At 36.5% G+C, this 20,630-nt stretch overlaps 1 long non-coding RNA gene and 1 pseudogene across 1 annotated transcript; one reads left to right on the top strand and one right to left on the bottom strand.

Annotated features, from left to right (window-relative positions):
* The first annotated feature begins 6,096 nt into the window (after nt 1-6,096).
* LOC119002426 (killer cell lectin-like receptor subfamily F member 2) lies at nt 6,097-8,473 on the top strand (annotated as a pseudogene).
* Nucleotides 8,474-14,105: 5,632 nt separating this feature from the next.
* LOC119002512 (uncharacterized) lies at nt 14,106-20,210 on the bottom strand. The gene is made up of 5 exons (XR_005069754.1): nt 20,144-20,210; nt 19,680-19,745; nt 17,467-17,642; nt 16,036-16,139; nt 14,106-14,351 (listed from the first exon to the last, which is right to left on the bottom strand). It is a non-coding gene; the product is annotated as an uncharacterized LOC119002512 (long non-coding RNA).
* Nucleotides 20,211-20,630: the final 420 nt, after the last annotated feature.

Consider the following 20,630-nt stretch of genomic DNA (forward strand, 5'->3'; position numbering starts at 1 on the left):
AACAGTGCTGGGTAAGCCACTTAACTTATTTATGCCAGAGCAATCTTATCTGTAAGAGGAAGAAATCTTTATTTCACAAGGTAGCTGGCAAGACTAAATGAGGCAGCATGCCTGAGAACACATTACTGGAGTGAGGAATTGAGTCATCTGCAGTAGTTAGTGGGTAAGATTGGCTTAACTTTCACAGAAGCCTTGGTTTCCTTCTCTTTCTTCTTTGCATGTCAGAAAGTCAGTATTTTCTATTTCTCTTTGTCCCTGGGATATGTTTTCCTTCTGTATGTTTAGTATCTGATTTTAAGTGTCTTTTTCTTATAATTTTTTAAAGATTTGATTTTTTCTATTCTGATACCCATTTTCCAAGACCTTATGATTTTGCAAGCTGTAAAAAGGTTTCTGTCTTGTCTACTTTCTCTTATCGATATCCTACTCTATAACCCACTCACACTGCCAATCTTGCTTTCTCATGCATGTATAGCATCACCATATTTTGATCAACAAAGGAAAGTGTCCTCTTTCCTGACTTCTTGTCTGATAGTTAAACTGTGCTCTACGCCTACCTCATAACCTATGTTTCTGTTTTCAATTCTCAAAAAAGCGCTTGTTCTATCCTATGTCCTAAGTTGTCTCTCTTATTAGGTCACCCTGCTATTTTCTCCCACTTCAGTCATTCTTGTTTCTTTACTATTTACTGGACCTAATTTTAAAATGACTTACTTTTGTATTCTTCTTTTTGTTTCTTTGAACTTGAAATTATATGTGGCCTAACGTAAAATGGATTGAAAATTGAACTTGTTTGTAACTTGACCGTGAAATAATCGAAATGCAAAAAACTAAAGCACCTAATTCAAGAGACACTTTGGAATGCAATGTGACCACCACTTGGGAGGGCCTTAGGGAGCAACTAAGATGTTCAGCTCAAATATTTTTCACTTCTTTCATTTTATTACTTATTTACTCATATAATTATTGAAAATAGGGTTATCTGACAATATTGAACTGGAATTTGTTTTGAACTCCCAACTACTAATTTAATACATTCTCATATTTTTAATGCTCTCATCTGATTTTGCATACAAAGCTCATGACATTGTAACTGTTAAGCCATAAATTAGAGAGTAAATTCTTTGAGGACAGGAATTATATTTATTTTCTTCCTTGTGCTTATCACAGTTTCTGGCGTGCACGAAGTTTCACCAACTGAATTACAGAATGAATTGACTAATAGATCCATTAAATGAAACTTTCCCTCATGGCATTCTCAGGCATTATTTTAGATCAAGACTCAAATGAAAGATCATATGAAAAATCTTTTAAACAAATACTTTATTCATTTTATTCAGTAAACATATTTTCATTTAGTGCTTAAAATTCTGTGCCAGGTTAATACAATTATTGACACACAGAGTGGTTTTTAGCTTTATATGTGAATTGTTTTGTAAAATTAAATTTTGTTTTTGATAATTGTATTCTGGGGTTCATATTCTATGTGTCTACTGATATTTTCTACCCTTTGCAATTTTTCTTGCAGACCTAATAATACAGTTCTATATTCTTTTGTATTTTATTCCAAACTTTTGACTTTTTAGAAACTATGTTTTTTTTTTTACCTTCTCTGAGAGTTTCACATGCTATTAGCAACTTACTTGGTAAAGAAATTCTGTTGGATTATTGACAGATACTAATGATCTCATGTTATTCCTCTGTGATATAATATTTGTATTTGTATCTTAAAATCAGCTCAAGGTGTTTTTTCTATAATATTTCTTATTTTAGATATAGTTTTCCCCAAAGTCAAGTTGCTTTCTGCACGCCTTTCTTCTGTTCAGAAAAAGCCCAGCCATTGTTAATATAATGAGAACAGTTTGCAAGCCATTGATGTAGCCAAGGAGAGTGGGTTGGAATGCACATGGAATGAATGCTTCACTGTACTAGTCAGTGGGGGTGGTAGATGCCACTGAGTGAGCATGTGTACTCCCATTCAAAATGGCTGAGCAAGTAGAAGTTGGTCCGAAGGTTGTGGGTTATTGTTAAGCTGATTAACAAAATGACTGAGCAAGTAGAGCAATGGATCTGCATCATATTTTGTGTTAAACTTAACATTCCTCCGCAGAAATGATTTTGATGATTCAGAACACTTTTGGGGTTGAGGCAATGAATGCAGCACAAATAAAAGTGTAGCACAAACACTTCAAAGATGGTCCAGAATCTGTTGAAAGTGATCCACATCTTGAAAGCCTGCAACAAGCAGAACACCTGAGAATGTCGAATGTGAACCAGCTGTAATCAACAAAGTTCAGTGACTTGACAGTGGGAGAATTGGAAGCTGATCTGGGGATTCCCAAAACTACTGTGTCCGAGATTTTGACCAAGGATCTTGGTATGAAGTGTGTTGTGGTAAAATTTGTTCTGTAGCTTCTGCTATGAGAGCAGAAGGAACATTGTGCTGAGTTGTTAATGACTTGAGTCAAACTGCTGCCAATGAAACAGATTTCCTCAAGGAGCTTATAACCAGAGATGAATCCTGGGTCTATGGCTGTGATCTCATCCCAGTGGAAGTTGCCTGGTTCTCCATGCCTAAAGAAGGCAGGGCAAATTTGCAGCAAGACCAAGACCGTATTAAGTGTGTTCTTTGATTGGGAAGGTGTTGTCCACCATACGTACACCCCTCTGGGCTAAACAATTAATAAGGAGCACTACCTTAGTGTCCTTCATTGGTTTAGAATTTCAACATGACCAAAACAGCTGCAGCTATGGGAAATGGGTGATTGGCAGCTTGATCATGACAACGCACCCACTCATGCATCACATCTTGAGCAGAGTTTGTGGTGAAACATCAAGTCTCCCAGGTGACTCAGCACCACTACACCCCAGGTTTGGCACCCTGTAACTTCGGACTTTTCCCCAAACTAAAATCACCTTTGGAAAAGAGGAGATTTCAAACCACTGATGAGACTCAGGAAAATACAGTGGGGCAGCTGATGATGACTACAACAACGGACTTTGCAGAGGGTTTTGAGGAGTGGAAGAGACGCTGGGAGAACTGGGTGAGGTTCCAAGGTGCCTACTTGGAAGGGAACTGAGGCATCATTGTTCTTTGTACAGTGTTTCATATCTTGTATCTTCTTCAGTAATTGTCTCTGTTTTTCATATTATATGGTTGAATACTTCTGGACAGATCTCCTTGTGTCAACTTGGCTAGGCCATACATGGTACCCAGATATTTGATCAAACACTTAACTAATCTAGATGTTACTGCGAAAGTACTTTTTAGATGAGATTAGCATTTAAACGAGTAGATTTAAGGAGAGCAGATTATCTTCCATAATGTGAGTGGGCCTCATTCAATCCACTGAAAAGCTTAAGAGAAAAAATACTGAGATTCTGCAAAGGAAGAGGGAATTCGGCCTCCACGCCCCAGACTCCAGCTCCAACATCAGCTCTTCCCTGGGTCTCCAGCCTGCCAACCTGCTCTTCATGAGAGCCAATTCTTTGCAATAAGTTTCTCTCTCTCTCTCTCTTCTATTTCCAAGTAATATAGTATGATGCATTAAGTTGATCAGATGGTCTATGGAGACAAACAACTGTGTTGGAATTTTAGATCTGATATTTATCTGTTGTATGATTTTGAGAAAATTATTCAATATGTGACTTAATTTCTCATCTGTAAATTGGGGGTGATAGTAACACTTACTTTAGAAGATTTTATTTTATATATTCTTAGATTTTTATTATGAAAACTAGAAGTAAAACTAGGTATTTTCAAAGAGCATCAAAGCAAAGGAACATGAAAAGAGGACTCATGGATGCACACAATGGGGGGGATTGACTGTGGGAGTGGAGGGGGAAGGGGTGGGGTGAGCAATGAAGAAAAAGGCCAGACAACTGTAACTGAAAAGGAATAAAAATTGTTTGTACATAATCAGTATCATTTCATTTGTATCTCTTTCATTAACAAACTGCCAGACTAGATTATATTAAAGCAATTACCAGATATCATGCCATTTAATATTTAAATATTTCAGTACGTGAATCTTACAGGTAAAGGCTTTCTGTGCTTAATACAATCACAACATCATTATAGCTCCTGTGCTAGTTTTCTCTTGATGTGCAACAAATTACCACACGTTTACCAGTTCAAAGCAAAAGTTATTTAGTACTCAACCTCCATGGGTTGGGAGCATGAGCACGGATTAACTAGGTCTCCTGTTCAGGGTCTCATGGCATGTAGTTTAGGTGTTTGCCAGACCACACACATTTCTGGAGCAGAGGTTCTTCCTGCAAACCACTGATGAGACTTTCAAACCACTGATGAGACTCAGGAAAATACAGTGGGGCAGCTGATGATGACTACAACAACGGACTTTGCAGAGGGTTTTGAGGAGTGGAAGAGACGCTGGGAGAACTGGGTGAGGTTCCAAGGTGCCTACTTGGAAGGGAACTGAGGCATCATTGTTCTGAGGCATCATTGTTCTTATATTGTTGTTGGTACAATACAGTTACTTGTGGTTGTAGGACTGAGGTCATTGCTTTATTGCTGGCTTTCACCCAGGGCTGCTCTCAGCTCCTGCATTTTCTTGCCATCTGTACTCTCATATAGACTTTGAAGACATGGAAGTTTAATTCTTCAGAGCCAATAGGGCTTCTCTCTCTCTTCAAGGAAGGCCCAGTCTCCTTTATAAGGTCTTGTACCTGCTAAGTCATGCCCTCCTGTGGTAATATCTCTTTTCATGAACTCAAAATTAACTGACTGGGGACTCTTTTTTTTTGTCTTCAAAATCCCTTCACCTTGCAGTATAATAAAACTTAACCATGGAAGTAATATCCCATAATGTTCGCAGGCCTGACTCACATTCATGGAGGGAATTACACAGACCATGTACACCAGGGGCAGGAATCATGGGAGCCATTTCAGAATGCTGTCTACCACAATGCCTAACAAAATTGTCAGTAACTTCTTAATATTTCTATTATCTAGTCACCATTAAAATGTCCTTTATTTATTTATTTATTTTGATTCGTTAGAATTGGAATCAGAAAAAAGAACACAATTGTATTCTATTAAAATGTCTCGATGTCCCTTGAATCCCTTAATCATTAGATCCCCTTTACTTCATTTATTTTTTCTTTGCCATTTATTAGAAAAAATGGGTCATGGTTTTGTATAATATCTTATATTCTGGATTTTTTCTATTTACATTTACTTCATGTCATTTAACATTTTCCATTATTTTTATAAAGTTATTTTAAAAACTAAATATATGTTAGGTGCTTAGAAACCCACAATAATGGCTATATGAGTTTGTTGTTATTATTATGCAAAACACTTTAGACAGGAATTGATACAAAGTCTGGGTAAATATTTTCCCAATCCTCATCCCCATAATATCCCTTCTTGTAGAAGATAACATTTGAAACTAAGTTAACTCATAGATTTTTGGACAATTGGTGTTCACATTTTGAATCATGTTTGGTGTTTTAACATCTTACACTGATAATCTGNAAAAACTAAATATATGTTAGGTGCTTAGAAACCCACAATAATGGTTATATGAGTTTGTTGTTATTATTATGCAAAACACTTTAGACAGGAATTGATACAAAGTCTGGGTAAATATTTTCTCAATCCTCATCCCCATAATATCCCTTCTTGTAGAAGATAACATTTGAAACTAAGTTAACTCATAGATTTTTGGACAATTGGTGTTCACATTTTGAATCATGTTTGGTGTTTTAACATCTTACACTGATAATTTGGACTATTTTCAATGTATTTTGCAGTTCCCAACTATACTTTATTCACCTGTATATCAATACCACCTAATGGAATCATTTGGTCCAAATGATTCCTTCTCACTAATAGTAGTAAATAAATAGCTCTCCTCAAATTTAAATTGTGAAGTAGTTTGAGGTTATTTTATACTTTTTAGCTATGTACTTGTACAGCTGAAATTAGAATCCAGTTATCCTAAGTGTTTAAATTATGTTTTTGCAAAATTATAACTATTTAGAATTGACAGCTCTTGTCCTGGTACAAAGTATATTAACTTTGTAGCATTTCATTAACTTTGTCTTGCATTTTCTTTTAGGAGATAATTAAATGTGCCAAAATGACTGGCTATTGAACCAAAGGAAGTGGTACAAGTTTTCAACTTCTTCTAGAACCTGGAGAGTCAACGTGATTGCCTGAAGCTCCAGGCACATTTGCCAGTGATTCACACTTTGAGAGAGCTGGTGAGGAATCAAACACAGGGTCTAAGTGCTCCAGGAGGAGTTGCTAGGTGCAGTTCTAATATGTGTGGGTAGTTTATAGTCATCAATTTGAACATTCATTAGCTGTAATATAATTACTATTTTTTATGATAAGAAGCCTATTATTTAGGAAAGAAATAATTATTTTTTTCTTCATTAATGCCAGGCACAGTGCCTTACTCTGTAGAAGGCATCGACATGTTTTTGAATAAATGAATGAACTGTTCCTTCTGCAGGAATTCATACAGAAGAGTTTAAAACCTGGACAGCCTAGTTGGATTGGACTATACATTGTGCCCCCAAGAAAGCAATGGATGTGGATAAATGAACACACTTTTGTGGAACAAAAAAAGTAAGTAGTTTTTTGAGGGAGAGGAATGGTATGATGATGCTTTTTTATTTATTTAAAAAATATTTTTAATTAAGCTGCCTTGTTTTCCAAGGTTTTTTGTAAACTTTCTTCCATCTTGTCTCTTCTTTTTAAAATTATCTCTCTTTTGTTTCTGCCTTTCTTTTTCTTCTCCTACTTCTCTCTCTCTCTCTCTCTCTCTTCTTCCTCCTTTCTTAACATTCAGTAATGTTGAGAATGGGGTTAGAAAGTATTCATTATGGCATTTGGAAATCATTGTCAAAAACAGATTAAAAAATCTTTTTTAATCTGACTTGAACCTTATTTAAATAATTTGAAGCAAATCTTTTCTATGTATTAAGTGCGAAAATAAAATTCACTAACAAATAAAAGCACCCAGAATATGTAAAATATCTCTCGAGCTGATATCAGGAAGTATGAATTTAAAACTTTGCCCTTACAAAATTCTCCGAAACTTGTTGATATCAATTTGTTTGTATGAAAAGAAGAATAAAACTCTCCTCACAATGTTCTTGTGGGAACAATATAACGTAATAGGAGGAAGAGTGCTTTAAAATTCCTAAGTGTTATGTACATTTTCCCGTTCTCCTCTGTGCTCTCGTTTGCTTTACACATCACAGTATTAGAGCCCCCAAAGGCCTGGCAAGTTAGAGCAAAGGTCAAGATGTGGCCATTCATGTCAGTCTGGATATTTATACCTCTATTATCCATTTTTTTTCATGAATATAAAACTAAAGCATGAAGTACTCTTCAATTTTTGGACCTATTTTGATGGTAGTCTTCGAAAAAATTAAGAAGAAATATGTAGGCTCTTTTTTTAAATTTTGAAATCAAGACATTGTTAGGGCAACACATCACTTTTTAAAGATTTTAATTAATTATTTCATATTTCATAAAAATGATGTTCAGATGGCTACAATAGTGTTTGATTATATTTTAAACAATAATTTGTAACTAACACAATAGTTAAGAAAATAGGTTTCTCATAAAATATTCTGTCCACACATTTTCCTAACCCTATCACACCATAAAAGTTAAATAAGGAAGTTGTCAACTTCATAGTTTTTACTTTAACTTTAAAAAGAAATTTTTTCCTAGATTACTGCTTTGTAATTATCTTTGGTATAAGTTATTTTCACGGTGCAGTCTCTACCAAAACTTTCAATTTAACATCTAATTACCTTTTAAAGAAAATTATTTATGCTGCTATGTGGAAAATTAACATATGAAAAGCAAAGTGGAAACTGAAGTTTAGTTAGAAGACAATGACCAGAGATAAGGGGGAGGTACCAGTTGCATGAGCTGGAAGTGAATGAATTGGAGAACTTACCTGGGGATAGAATCCCCAGGACTTGCTGACCTCCGGAAGGCAAGAGTTAATTGGGAAGGAAAGAGGCAGGGATGCTTCTAGTCTTCAAGTTTGAAGCTCTGTATTGATGTTACTCAAATAAGAGAGACATTCGGGTAGGTGTGAGGGTGGGGGGAGGGCTTGGAGGGCAAGCAAATCAAGAGTGACCAACTACAATCATTGGCAACAATGAAAGCATCCATTTGAAAACCTCTGAAACATTTTGGCTGCTGAGGAGTTACCTATACAAGTTTGGCTGTAGAAAACTTTAATAAATGCAACTATTATTAAAAGGCAAATTCTCTACAGTTTGCCCTTTATCTCCTAGCTTTTTGATAATCGGACCAACTGATAGCATGAGCTGGGCTGTCACAACAGGAAATGGAGTGCGTTCTGAAGAATGTGACTCCACTATTAAGTCATTTGCCAGATGTTGTCTGAACAATAACAGAAAATCCAGGCAGTTAAATAAGAAAGTGGAAGAAATGAGTATGTATGGATGTTAACATCGACTATCCATTTTTTTAGAGGAATACAAATTTATATTTTTAACTCAACTATAAAATTTTCTAATATTTTACAAAGAAATGACTTCAAATGAAAAATACCATAATTTACTTTTAAACAAGAAGACATAGTTCCCTATTGTTTGAATGTCTAAAAATAATTAAATTGAATCTTTTTCTAACCCTGTCTATTCCTATGAGTCTTATTCCTTGGTTCTCTTTATCAGCGTTCCGCAAGGTAATAAACCAGGCAAATAGATACAAATATGCTATTCTTTTTCTTTATGCTGGGCCTTCACCTCAAGTCGATTATTTTCAATTTTTATCAAAAAGAAATCAAACTTTCAACTGGTAATAAAAGTAATCAGATGTTGTAAGCACAAGATGCCTATTTAAAGTAGTATATGATCATGAAGCTACAATAGTAGATGGTAGGGACAAAATACTGTAGGATTTCAGGAGAGGAACTGACTGATGACTTCCACCTGGGGAAATTAAGCTGCGGTGTCAGGAGCTCCACGGGAAGTGGAGAGGATGAAAGGCTTTGCAGACAGAGGAAATGGCATGCACAAAGGCACATGTAATTTATTTATTCTGCCACTGGTTTGGAAATTTAAGTCTAATTAGCTCCCAGAAAAGCAGCCAATTTTGTTCTTATTCCCATTGGCAATGGAAGCATTGGTAAGCTGAAAAAATGTGCTCTCACAACAACAGCCAGTAACTTACTCGCCCAGCAGGGGTTTGGAGGCTCCAGAATTCTTTAAAAATATAATAAAATAATATATGATCTTCGTTTTGATATGATTATACAATTTATTTTCCTTTAATAAAATTTATTTTTAATATTGAGAAATGTCCTACTCTGTTTTCTAACTAAAATTCTATAAAAAGTAAAATTTCTTATTTTCCTCTCATTTATTCAAAACACATTCATATTTTAAAATAAATGCAGCAGTTTGCAGCTGCTATATAGGTAGGGTAGTTATTTAACTTCAAGAAGTTGCATGTATTTTATTCTTCATCATCAGAAATTTATATCCTAGTAACTGTGAATCAAAGGGAGAAAAAGGATGAGTTAGTCTAAATTACTAAGCAATTAACATTAACTAGTAAGCATGAACCAGTGATAAAAATAAACCTATATTATGAACCAAAATTTAATTTATTGACCTGTAATATACAATGGTGTCTAAAAATGATCATTTGCAGCCCTGACTGGTGTAGCTCAGTGGATTGAGCACAGGCCTGCGAACCAGAGGATCGAGGTTCGATTGCCAGTCAGGGCACATGCCTGGGTTGCAGGCAGGCTCCCTGCAGGCCAGTTCCCAGCAGGGGATGCACGAAAGGCAACCATACATTGATGTTTCTCTCCCTCTCTCCTTTCCCTCTAAAGATGAATAAACAAATAAAATCTTTAAAAATAAAAAAAATAAAAATGATCATTCGCAAGTTTTCTCAGTTACAACATGATGCACAGATGCAGAATGTCTGTACGTGATTCCATGCTGACATTTGCCAGGATTACCAAGTCATTTGCAGTCACACAAAATGCCAAGTAAAAGCAATGATGGGTGGGGCTCATAAAACTCTCCTTTTATCATTTATCAGAAAATTTCACATGCAATTAAGGAATTAAGCCTTAGGTAAAGATATAAAAAGATTCATGTGTGAGTGTGTTGGCTCTGTAAGTTAGGTACTCCCTTTTTCTCCAGATTCTCCCCCCTGATTAGTATCTACCTCTACACTTACACTCAGACTCCTTCTTGTCCTCATGATTATGGTTATTTAGGAAGGAAAGTAAACCCAAGTTAATGTAACAAACACAGATTTAATATAATTTTTCAAATGCTCTGCAGAATTTGAATTTTATGACACACCCAGGAGTATGTCATAAGCCCAGCCCATCCTATTTCCCATCCTTACTTATAAAATTAAATGCTTACAAAAACCTATTGTTTGGTCACTTTTGATGTTATTCTAGTTTATGCTCCATAGTCTAAGCTTTGTCATTTTAATGTATAATTCTAATTATTTATTAGTGATTGCTATTTATAGACTTAGGTTTCTTCCTGGTGGATTTTCCCTTGTTTTTAGGATAAAGTTAAAGTTACTATGGTTAGTATTTTATAATATTTACACATGTGGAGCACAGTGCTTCGTATTTCTCTAGCTTTTAAGCTCTAAGTCTTGGCTGACCTATCAATACAGATACATGTAAATTTGCTTTTTATAACTATCAATGCAGTCATAGGGTATCTAATTGTTTATTACTTTGGTCTTGTTTAATAAAATTTTCGACTTGTGTTCATAAAGGGTAATTTTGTTTTTTAAACTAATGAGGCTTTGCTTATAATCATTCATGCATTCATTCAACAATTTTTAGTTCTTTTTGTCACCAGACCAGTTCTGAGCTGAGTTGGCCCAGCCTTAGCACAGTCTGGGACCTTCAGGCTCTTGACTTATGCAGGAAAAAAGTTAAAAACCTGTCTGAGTTAGAAGAAAAGCAAATTTTGTTTAGATAGAACTTGAGTTCTTGGTGATAGGATCAAAGATTGAGCCTAGGACTGGCTGTCCCAGAGTGGGTACAAGTGAACTCATGATACAGAGTCAGTTCTTGGGATCTTAATGTGTTAGCAAGAGTAAGTTGTTTCTGAACTTGCTGGTGCCAAATTCTGACTCCCTGGGCAGGGCCTCAGACACACCACACAGATGTGTGGGAAGGTGCTTAGCTGGTCTGTGCTTTGCGCCCTGGCTAGTCTTGGAAACCATTAGGTCACGTGGCTGGCACCAGACCTGTGGCCTGTACAACGGAGCCACAGCACGTCTGCTGCAGTGGCAGATGTTGCCTAGCCTGGGTGTTGCCCCATCCAGGCCTGGATGTTGCCTAGCTAGGAGCACAGCTGCACTGGTGGGATGGCACAGAAGAGATAGGGAGCAAGGGCTGGACGGATGGGCAGAAGCCAAAGAAGGCAGAGCATGCCCAGACTCCAAGGGATACTGGGAGCAGACCGTGACCAGTATGCTTCAGCCACCTGCCTTATCCCAGGGATGTTACGTTTAAAGAGAAAGGGAATTCTGGGCGTGGCCTAGGACCACTCTGGACTGGCAGAAGGTGGCAGGGTCATTTTTCTTCGGATATTTTTTTACAATGGAATAGATTTGGGGCAGATACTTGCCTTTATTTTAATTTAAATATTTTTATTTTAGTTATTAAATTATATTTTATTATAATATTACAGTGGTCCTGATTTTACCCCCTTTGCTCCCTTCCACTCACCACCCCGTACTCCCTCAGACAATCCCCCCAACATTGTTCATGTCCATGGGTCATGCATATAAATTCTTTGGCTTCTCCATTTCCTATACTGTACTTTACATCTCCATGGCTATTTTGTAACTACCTCTGTGCACTTCCTTTTTTTAGACATAAACTTAGCATGGAATTAGTTTTATTTTACATATGTATATATTATTATTTAAGGTATATTTTCTATTTTCTAGGAACAATATCGTCAGTTCAACCTCCATTAATACTGCATAACCGAAGTATACAATTCTCAAAGACCCCTCAACATTAAATGCTACCAGAAATTTTATTTATTTATTTTAACTATAATAATCCTTCACATTTATTTAGCATGCAGTACATGCAGAGTGTTTTGTGAGGCATTAAGTTGGTATGGAAATGCTTTTTAACTGATTTTTAAAATACAAAACCAATACCTAATACTGCCTTTCATTTCTACTTTGTATTATCATACTTAGCTCCTCCAATAAACTAAAAATTCCTTAAGGTTAACTTCTGTATCTTTTTATCTTTGTATTCTACACAAATATTTTTACTTTTTAATAGTTCAGTAAATTTATCTTCAACAAATGAATAGAAAATTCCATCTGCTTCAATGAGCACTATTGAGCACTTCTGTGCCTTCCTCTCTCTAGGCCTTCAAGACACAGTGAACCTTATGCCCACAGCTCCTGCTGTCATAAAGTTTTTATTCCAGGGAATGAATAAAATACTAAAATTTCAACTTCTGGCTGCTGCATATGTGATTCATTATTTTTTTTCAATATTTTTTTACTGTTGTTCGAGTACAGCTTTCTCCCTTTCCCTTCACCCCTCCTCACCATCCCAACCCTCCCCACCTCCCTCCCCTGATTCCACCCCACCCTGGTTATTGTTCATGTGTCCTTTATAGTTGTTCCTGAAAGCCCTTCACCCTGTCTCCCTATAAACCCCTCCCCTCTCCCCTCTGGTCACTGTCAGCCTGTTCTCTATTTCAATGTCTTTGGTTATATTTTGCTTGCTTGTTTGTTTTGTTGATTAGGTTCCTGTTAAAGGTGAGATCATATGGTATTTGTTTTCTTTTCTTTGTCTCCTGGTTTTGGCAGCCTCCCTGTGTTTGTTCCTACATATTAGGTAGAGCTTCTTTGACTCCCTATCTTGGTAGTATGGCCTAATATAGTAAGAGTCCTGTAGAGTCCAGTGGAACCGCCTCTCCTATCAGCCAAGCTGGGTACTTGAGGTGTGCCCTTAGTGTGGGCTGAGTACACCTTCTTGTAGTGAAGCTTTGGTTGCTTTTACAAATCAATGGGAAGGATTTATCCAGGCCAGTCTGGATAAAATCACAGCAAGGACTGGCTGTGACCACTGACCACCAACCTCTGCCCTCCATGGAAGATCAGCTGTGGAGGGGCAGGGTGATGGTGCTCCGACTTGGTCTGTAGCTATCTACTGGGTGCACTGACCCTGGGATTTTCTGGGGTGATACAGGCCAAGGTCAGCCCACACCTGTGTTTTGCCTGGGCCCACCTTGCCTGAGCTGTAAAGGAATCTGAGATGGTTGCTGCTTGTGCTGGGTTTAGAGATTCCCATGGGAAGCCAACCTGTAAATCTAATCTGGCTGCTGCTAGGGCTCACTGAAGCCTGCTGTTGCTGGTTTCATAGGATTTAAGAGCCCAAACCAGCCATTCTTATGCAATAGCAGCTTGGGAGGGCCTGTAAACTGGGTGTGGCAGAGCCTCTGGGGATCACCAAAGTCAGTGAAACAGAGTTAAACAGGTTGATGGAGTCTCAGATATAACACCAACTTCCCAACTCTGTTGGGGGAGAGTTTAGAAAAGGGACAATGTCCTCTTCTTGCCTTGTAGGCTGCTACTGTGGTGCTGGAGCCCAGAGGGCATGAGTCTGAGTGGGCATGAGTCTATATGGATTCTTTAAGAGGAACTGCTTGGGGATCCAGCAGCCTCCTCCATGGACTCAATCCGCACTGGGTTGCAGCTAGACTGGGGACTTATCCTCCTGGCACTGGAATCTTGGGTCGAGGGGTCTGGTTTGGGTCTGGGACTCCTCGTTCCTGAGATATCCGCTCTGAATTTTTATACACGTGGGTGTGGGACCAGCCCATTCCATGTCTGCACTCCTCCCAGTCTGGATAGATGTGGTTTCTTTAATTCTGTAGTTGTAATATTTACATTCAACTTGCTTTTGTGGTTATACTACCATTCGGTTTGATTTTGGATGCTCCTGAGTGATGGTTATTCTACATTTTAGTTGTAATTTTGATGTGGTTTTGTGAAGAGCTGCGCCATGTCTGCCTATGCTGCCTTCTTGAGCAGAAGTCACCTTTATTTTAAATTGTATGGTTGTTAAAAAATATTCCTTTTTCTCTCCACTGAACTCTGTCTCCAGAGTTTTGCCTGTATGGCCATGAGCATTGGGAGCCCCGACTGGGTGGGTTTGGTGACGAATCCCAGTTTTTTCCTCTATTAAAATCTAGGTTTGCTGCAAATCCACTTCATGTCAACAAATCCCCTGGAACTGTAGACTCCATCAGCATTCAGAAAAGCAAAATATCCATTCCCACTGATTTCAAACCTAAGAAAGAAAAATCAAAATCCATTTTGAATCTACTTCCAGCTGTAATAAAAAATAAAGAATAGACTGATTTGAAATGTTTTGGATAAAACCCTAGTTCCATACTCATATTGTCATATACTACACAAAAACATCCAGTATGTTACAGGAATGTAAGACTGAATGTAGATGTCTATTATTAGTGTAATCTGTAAACTTATTTAGAACAATAGAAAGAAAGATTGATATAAATAGACAGAAATAAATCAATGACATAAATATATCTTTAAATTTATCTACATTTACTTATAGTTGCTTCTATCTATCTATCTGTCTGTCTATCTATTTATTTATCTAGAATTGCAAAATTCAAAGATCTCTGGAATTTTTTTGAAAAGTAGTGTCCTCAGACTTACAGATACAGAAAACAGACTGATGGTTGAAAGAGGGGAGGGGGTTTTGGGTCTGTGGGAAAAAGGTGAAAGGATTGAAATACAATTTGGTAGTAACAATTGTTACAGAGATGTAAATTATAGCATAGAGAACATAGTCGATTGTTATTAATATTGTGGTAACTGTGTACAGGGTCAAGTGGGTGGGGCTGCTCAGTAAAGTACATATTGTCTAACTAGTATGCTAGACATCAAAAACTAATGCAGAATAATACTGAATCTAATCCGTAATTGAAGAATGTAACTAAATAAATAAATAGCAGTTTCCTGGCCTATTTTTAGCCAGAATTCCTTTTTGAAACTAGTGATTTATATTTATTTGATAGTTTTACAACACAATGAAATAAAGACCAAAATGACTAATTATAATAATGTTTTTGTTAATTTGTTCTGTTGATGGCCAAAATCCCCTCTTTTTTGTAATAAACTTAATTTGTCCTATCATACATATTTCAGTATTTATTTAATTTTTATCTAGCACATAATGAATTACTAAGGCAGGAATACATGTATACAGAAAGAAAGCAGTACAGTTCTCATGGGTGAATGGCTTTTAGTGAGGAAAAAACATTCATTCAAGAAACCTTCATTCGCCCTGGCTGGTGTAGCTCAGTGGATTGAGCGCGGGCCTGCAAACCAGAGGATCGTGGTTCAATTCCCAGTCAGGGCACATGCCTGGGTTGCAGGCCGGTTCCTTGCAGGCCAACTACCAGCAGGGGATGCACTAAAGGCAACCATACATTGATGTTTCTCTCCCTCTCTCCTTCCCCTCTAAATATAAATAAATAAATAAAATCTTTAAAAAAAAGAGAGAAAATGTATTCTTAAAAAAAAAAGAAACCTTCATTCATTCGAGAAACAGTCATTATTTGTTTATTATAAATAAATAATACTGCTTTTAATAGATGTTTGGAAAGTTAAAGACAACTACATAGTCTCTATTTAAAGAAGAAAGACTTGTACAAATTCAAGTACTTGGAAAAGGTGCAAGTAATTCTTGTGCTTTGGATTGGGATTTGCAAAACAGTTGAATTTGAATTAGCAACGGGGGAGGAGGGATTAGCAAGAGTCTGACCAAGCAAAAATAAAATGGGAAACAAATAAAAATAAAATAGAAATTTTCACTGCCATTTATCAAGGTGGAAGGAAGATGGGCTTTTCTAGGGCATGTGTCAAAGGGCACATGTCACAGCCCCAAATGATTTAAGTTTTTGTACAACCAATAAATCTTCCCTACTATATTTGAAACTCACCAATCATTGAATGTGGTATCATTTGTCCATCTCCAAGACTCTCCTTGTTTTCTGCTCAACCCAATCCAGTGCATAATTGTTCCCATGTGGTTCTTCAAAAATTCCTTTCGCAAAAATCAGGGCATGGTCTATTTAATATTTTAGAGCACACTGCTAAACATGATTTTCACCCCAGCCAGTTAGTTTCATGATTTACATTCTAATTTCTGTGCCCTAATGCTTCTACGGCAAGAAACAGCACAGATGTTTAGTTTAGTTTTGCCTGAAAGATTTTTATTCTTCTTTCACTTCTTAAACTCTCTGAGCTGCCCTGACTTGAATTATCTTTTAAGGTAACTTCAATGTCTTCCTTGGGAAACTGATAACAAAAACATTTGACTTCCTGTCCTTCTAGTTCTAATGCATAAACTAGCAGTATGTTTTATTCACAGAATGAATGACAAAGACAATAAATGAATATGACATTATATCTGTCTGGCTGACAGAATCAGGAGCTAAGCATTTTTAATAGGAACTAATACAGCATGTTTTAAAAGGTGACAGAGAACTAATGCTCATATTTTGTTTTGACTAATGCACAGCTTTGCTCTAAAAAATCATAGAAGTGGGATTTCATGGGGAAAAGGGTTTAATTAAAAGTGTAAGTATTAAAATAGCAAAACTCAGTGATAAACTACTTTGACTAAATGTCAGACTAAGAATGCCATCACTGTTGTGTTTTCTCCTAGAATCAGCCATCAAGCGAATTTCTGACTCTCATTTATTGTAATAGAAGATCATGAGTGATGAGTTTAGTCTCTCCTCTCTGGGACCCTCACTACTGGACCACAGACCTGTCAGTCAGCTTTTCTTCACAAACAGACTTCCTCAGTTTTCTTGACTCCTGTGGTCCAAGTCCCTCTTTCTTTGCCTTCTTTCACTTATTCTATTCATTATCTGGTTTTCTTCAAATTGTATGGATTTTGTTCATATTCTTACTTCTACATTCTAACAGCTGTATCTTTGTTTCAGTCTTCCCAGACTATTGTTGATAATGCAATTGTGAAGGTATTGAAAACAATCTATTTAATAATCTAAGAACATTGAACAAAGACTTTCAGCTATATGAACAATATGCATTGTGATTAAGGACATACCATCACAAGCTAACTTCCTTGTATTCAAATGCTTGTTCAACAAGCTATGGCTGTGTGACAATGACTAGGTTACATAACATCTCTGTGCTTCACTTGCCTTCACTTGCTTCTTTAAAAGAGGGATATTCAAATACTTGTTTCATAGGCATTGGTTGAAGATTACATGAGTTTTTATAGTTTCAGTGCTTAAAACATTGTCTGACTTACATAACTGAGTATTAACTTTTGCCATTTTAATTCTCTTTTTGTACAATCTTAAGCTCTGAAATGATTGAAAACTTCCTTCCTTCCTTACCAGATCTTCAGGTATATCAATCTGAGCAAGTTCCGATCCCTATGACCTGCAAAATGTTTTACTGGCTGTCCAGTTTCTGGTATCATCAGAAAAATAGAAACACTTATATCCTACTCCAATCCATTTTTCTGAGCATTTTATAGTTTGGGGATTTTAAAAAGGTTTTGTAGTGCATACTGAAAAAAAAAAAGAAAGAAGTGATCAAATTTTTAAAAAGTTTAAATACATTTCTATTCATTCTAGTGAATCAGTTTTACTTTTTACTCCCATGGTTTAAGGCCTATAAACTTAGATGCATGCATGCAATGGTGAATGAATTCAATTCCTCTGTCTGCAAAGAAGACATTTAGTGGCCAAATAGTCTATACTTTAGCCTCATTTCCTGGCTTCCATTTTGAGAAATGGCCTGCTATCCTCTCATGGTCTATATTGACATCCTACCAAAAACAATGTATAAAATCTAGCAATCAAGGGATAGACCTAGAGACCTGAATATAATTTAAGCCTCAAGGATTAAGGTAAGAAATGAAGATTTCATTTCACTTTGAAGAAATGAGAAGGTCATAGACAAGAGAGGATATCTGAACTAGAAAAGTGAAATTCACATAAATGATAACAAACCATTGAAATGTAGGAGTTAATGAAACATTTGTTCTGCTTCAACAAAATTTAGTGCCAAAGAAGCTGAAATAATAGTGAATATATTTATATGTACATTGTTTTCAGAATTTACTATTTTAGGTTTTGAGTTAGGTGCTCAGTAATAAGAATAATATAAAGTTCCTGATCTCCAAATGTTTGAATAAGTTAATGAGACTAAGAAAGAGCACGTGAGTTCTGATCAGTGTGGCTCAGGATACTGAGTATCATCCTGCAAACCAAAAGGTCACTGGCTCAATAGCCCGTCAGAGCACATGCCTGGTTTGTGGGTCAGGTCCCTGGTTGGGGACAGGCTAGAGGTGACTGGCCGACATTTCTCCTGCACAGTGATGCTTCACTCCCTCTCTTTTTCCTTCCCTTCCCCCTCTCTAAGAGTAAATAAATAAAATCTTTTTAAAAAGAGCCAAGTAAATGTTCAAATATAGGGCCAATTTCAAAGCCTTCTTTCCACACTCTGCAACGATTATTTATTTATTTATTTTTGTGATGTGCAGAAGTGGATACAGGTTACCACACATGGGTAATAAAATATATTGTGTTTCAACACTTTTAAAAATTGAATTAATCAATTAATCAATGTATGTGAAGACTCCTTATAGAAACCTTTCTCTATGAATGTTTAAATTGCAGATGTTTAAATATCAATAACATTGAACCCCTAGGATTCTACAGTGACTGAGGAGACTGAGCAAAAAGTATATCCAGTACTCTTGCAAATGACAAAGGAAACAAAAATCAAGAGTATAAAGTGTTACTTTGAGTGCTAACTTAAGTGCTAAATTAAGCAAAGCAGGTATATGGACAATCAAGTACTGAAGACTATTAGACCCTGGCTCGGGAATTAAAATTGAACTTTGAGTTCTTTTCACAAAATGAATTCATAATACCCAGAAGAAAATGAACATCTTTTTTACAAATCTACTCCAACAGGGAAACTCTTGTGAAATATCACTTCCATTATTTTTTCTTTTATCAAAATAGGATAGAAATAAACAAATATTTCATATAACCACTATTAGTAATATTACTTACTCTTGCTTCAAAAGAAATGAGAGTAAAGGCATACTATAATTATAGAGGGAGTGTTGCATGATGGTTAAAATATCAGGAGTTACATAAGAATCACAATTCTGGCTCTGGAATTTATTTGTGAGAGGCAACTTATTCACTCTGGCCTCTATTTCTTTGTAAATGTATTCATAATTATACCTATTTTGTAGTCATGTGAGAATTGAATGTAAACATTAAATGTAACATATTTGATATTAGCTCTTCAACTTACACAAAGTACTCTCAGTTAAAAAAATAGTTATTGATGTTGCTATCTGGTTGTTGTCTGAGAATTTATAATCATTTTACTCCAAGATCGAGCACTCCTATAAAGTCAAGAAAATGACGGTAAAGCCTGCTGAACTGATAGGAAACCAAGGAAAAATCTCTACAAACCTATTTATTACTCTAGAACTGAGAGATTCCACATAGAACTTGAGAGATGATATTTGGGCCTGCTAACCATAAATAACCACAGAAAGTTTATGAATTAATCCACTCACCTATTATTATAAAGACCACTAGAACAGTACTAAAAATGATGAGTGTAAAAGCCATCCACCTGCGACCTGTAAAATACAAAAGCATTTATAATAAAATTTCCAGAGAAACTATGACTGGATATTTATTATTATTTATTCTTTTATAATAATTAGCCAAGAAACTCTCATTAAAAGCATCTATCTCTTAAAGTAATCAAAGATACAATGGCCTTACAAAGTGCAAAAAGGTAAGTGGCAACAATGGGCATAGCTGTTCAGAAGGGGGGGGGGAGATCCCTTAGACTCAGTGGAAGGCTGGAGGAAAGGCAAAGTTGTTTCAAAAGGTAAAAACAATGTGAATGGGGATTCTAATCAAGTAAGTATAAGGGTCATCGAAAGGTCGCCTGGCCTGTGTGGCTCAGTTGGTTGGACTATTGTCCTGTAACTGAAGCAAAGCAGGTTCTATCCCTGGTCAGGGCACATACTTAAGTTTTGGGTCCATTCCCTGGTACAGGTGGATAAGGGAGGTAACCAATTGATGCTTCTCTCTCTTCGTTCCTCTCTCTCTACAAACAATGGAAAAAAAAGTCCTCAGATGACGGTTAAAAAAATTAAAAAGGACTGTGATCAGACAAATGACTATAACATATACATCAATTTATAAAAACAAAAGATAGGGAAGAAAGGAATCATAAGGTCATGTGACAAAAGAACTTAATTGTGGGATAAAATTGCTTTCCTTATACTGTAAGCTGATCTTCCATGGAGGGAAGAGGTTGGTGGTCAGTGGTCACAGCTGATCATTACATCTGACTGTCCTGGGTAAATCCCTCCCATTGCTCTTCCAATAGCAACCAAGGCTCAACTATAAGAGGAGAGGGCCCTCAGCTCACACTTAGTGTGGCCCCTCAGCTCACACTAAGGGCACACCTCAAGTACCCAGCTTGGGTGATAGGAGATGTTGTGACACTG

This window comes from Sturnira hondurensis, unplaced genomic scaffold (genome assembly GCF_014824575.4).
Source record: "Sturnira hondurensis isolate 20B ecotype Veracruz unplaced genomic scaffold, ASM1482457v3 Scaffold0017436, whole genome shotgun sequence".
NCBI classification, from domain to species: Eukaryota; Metazoa; Chordata; class Mammalia; order Chiroptera; family Phyllostomidae; genus Sturnira; species Sturnira hondurensis.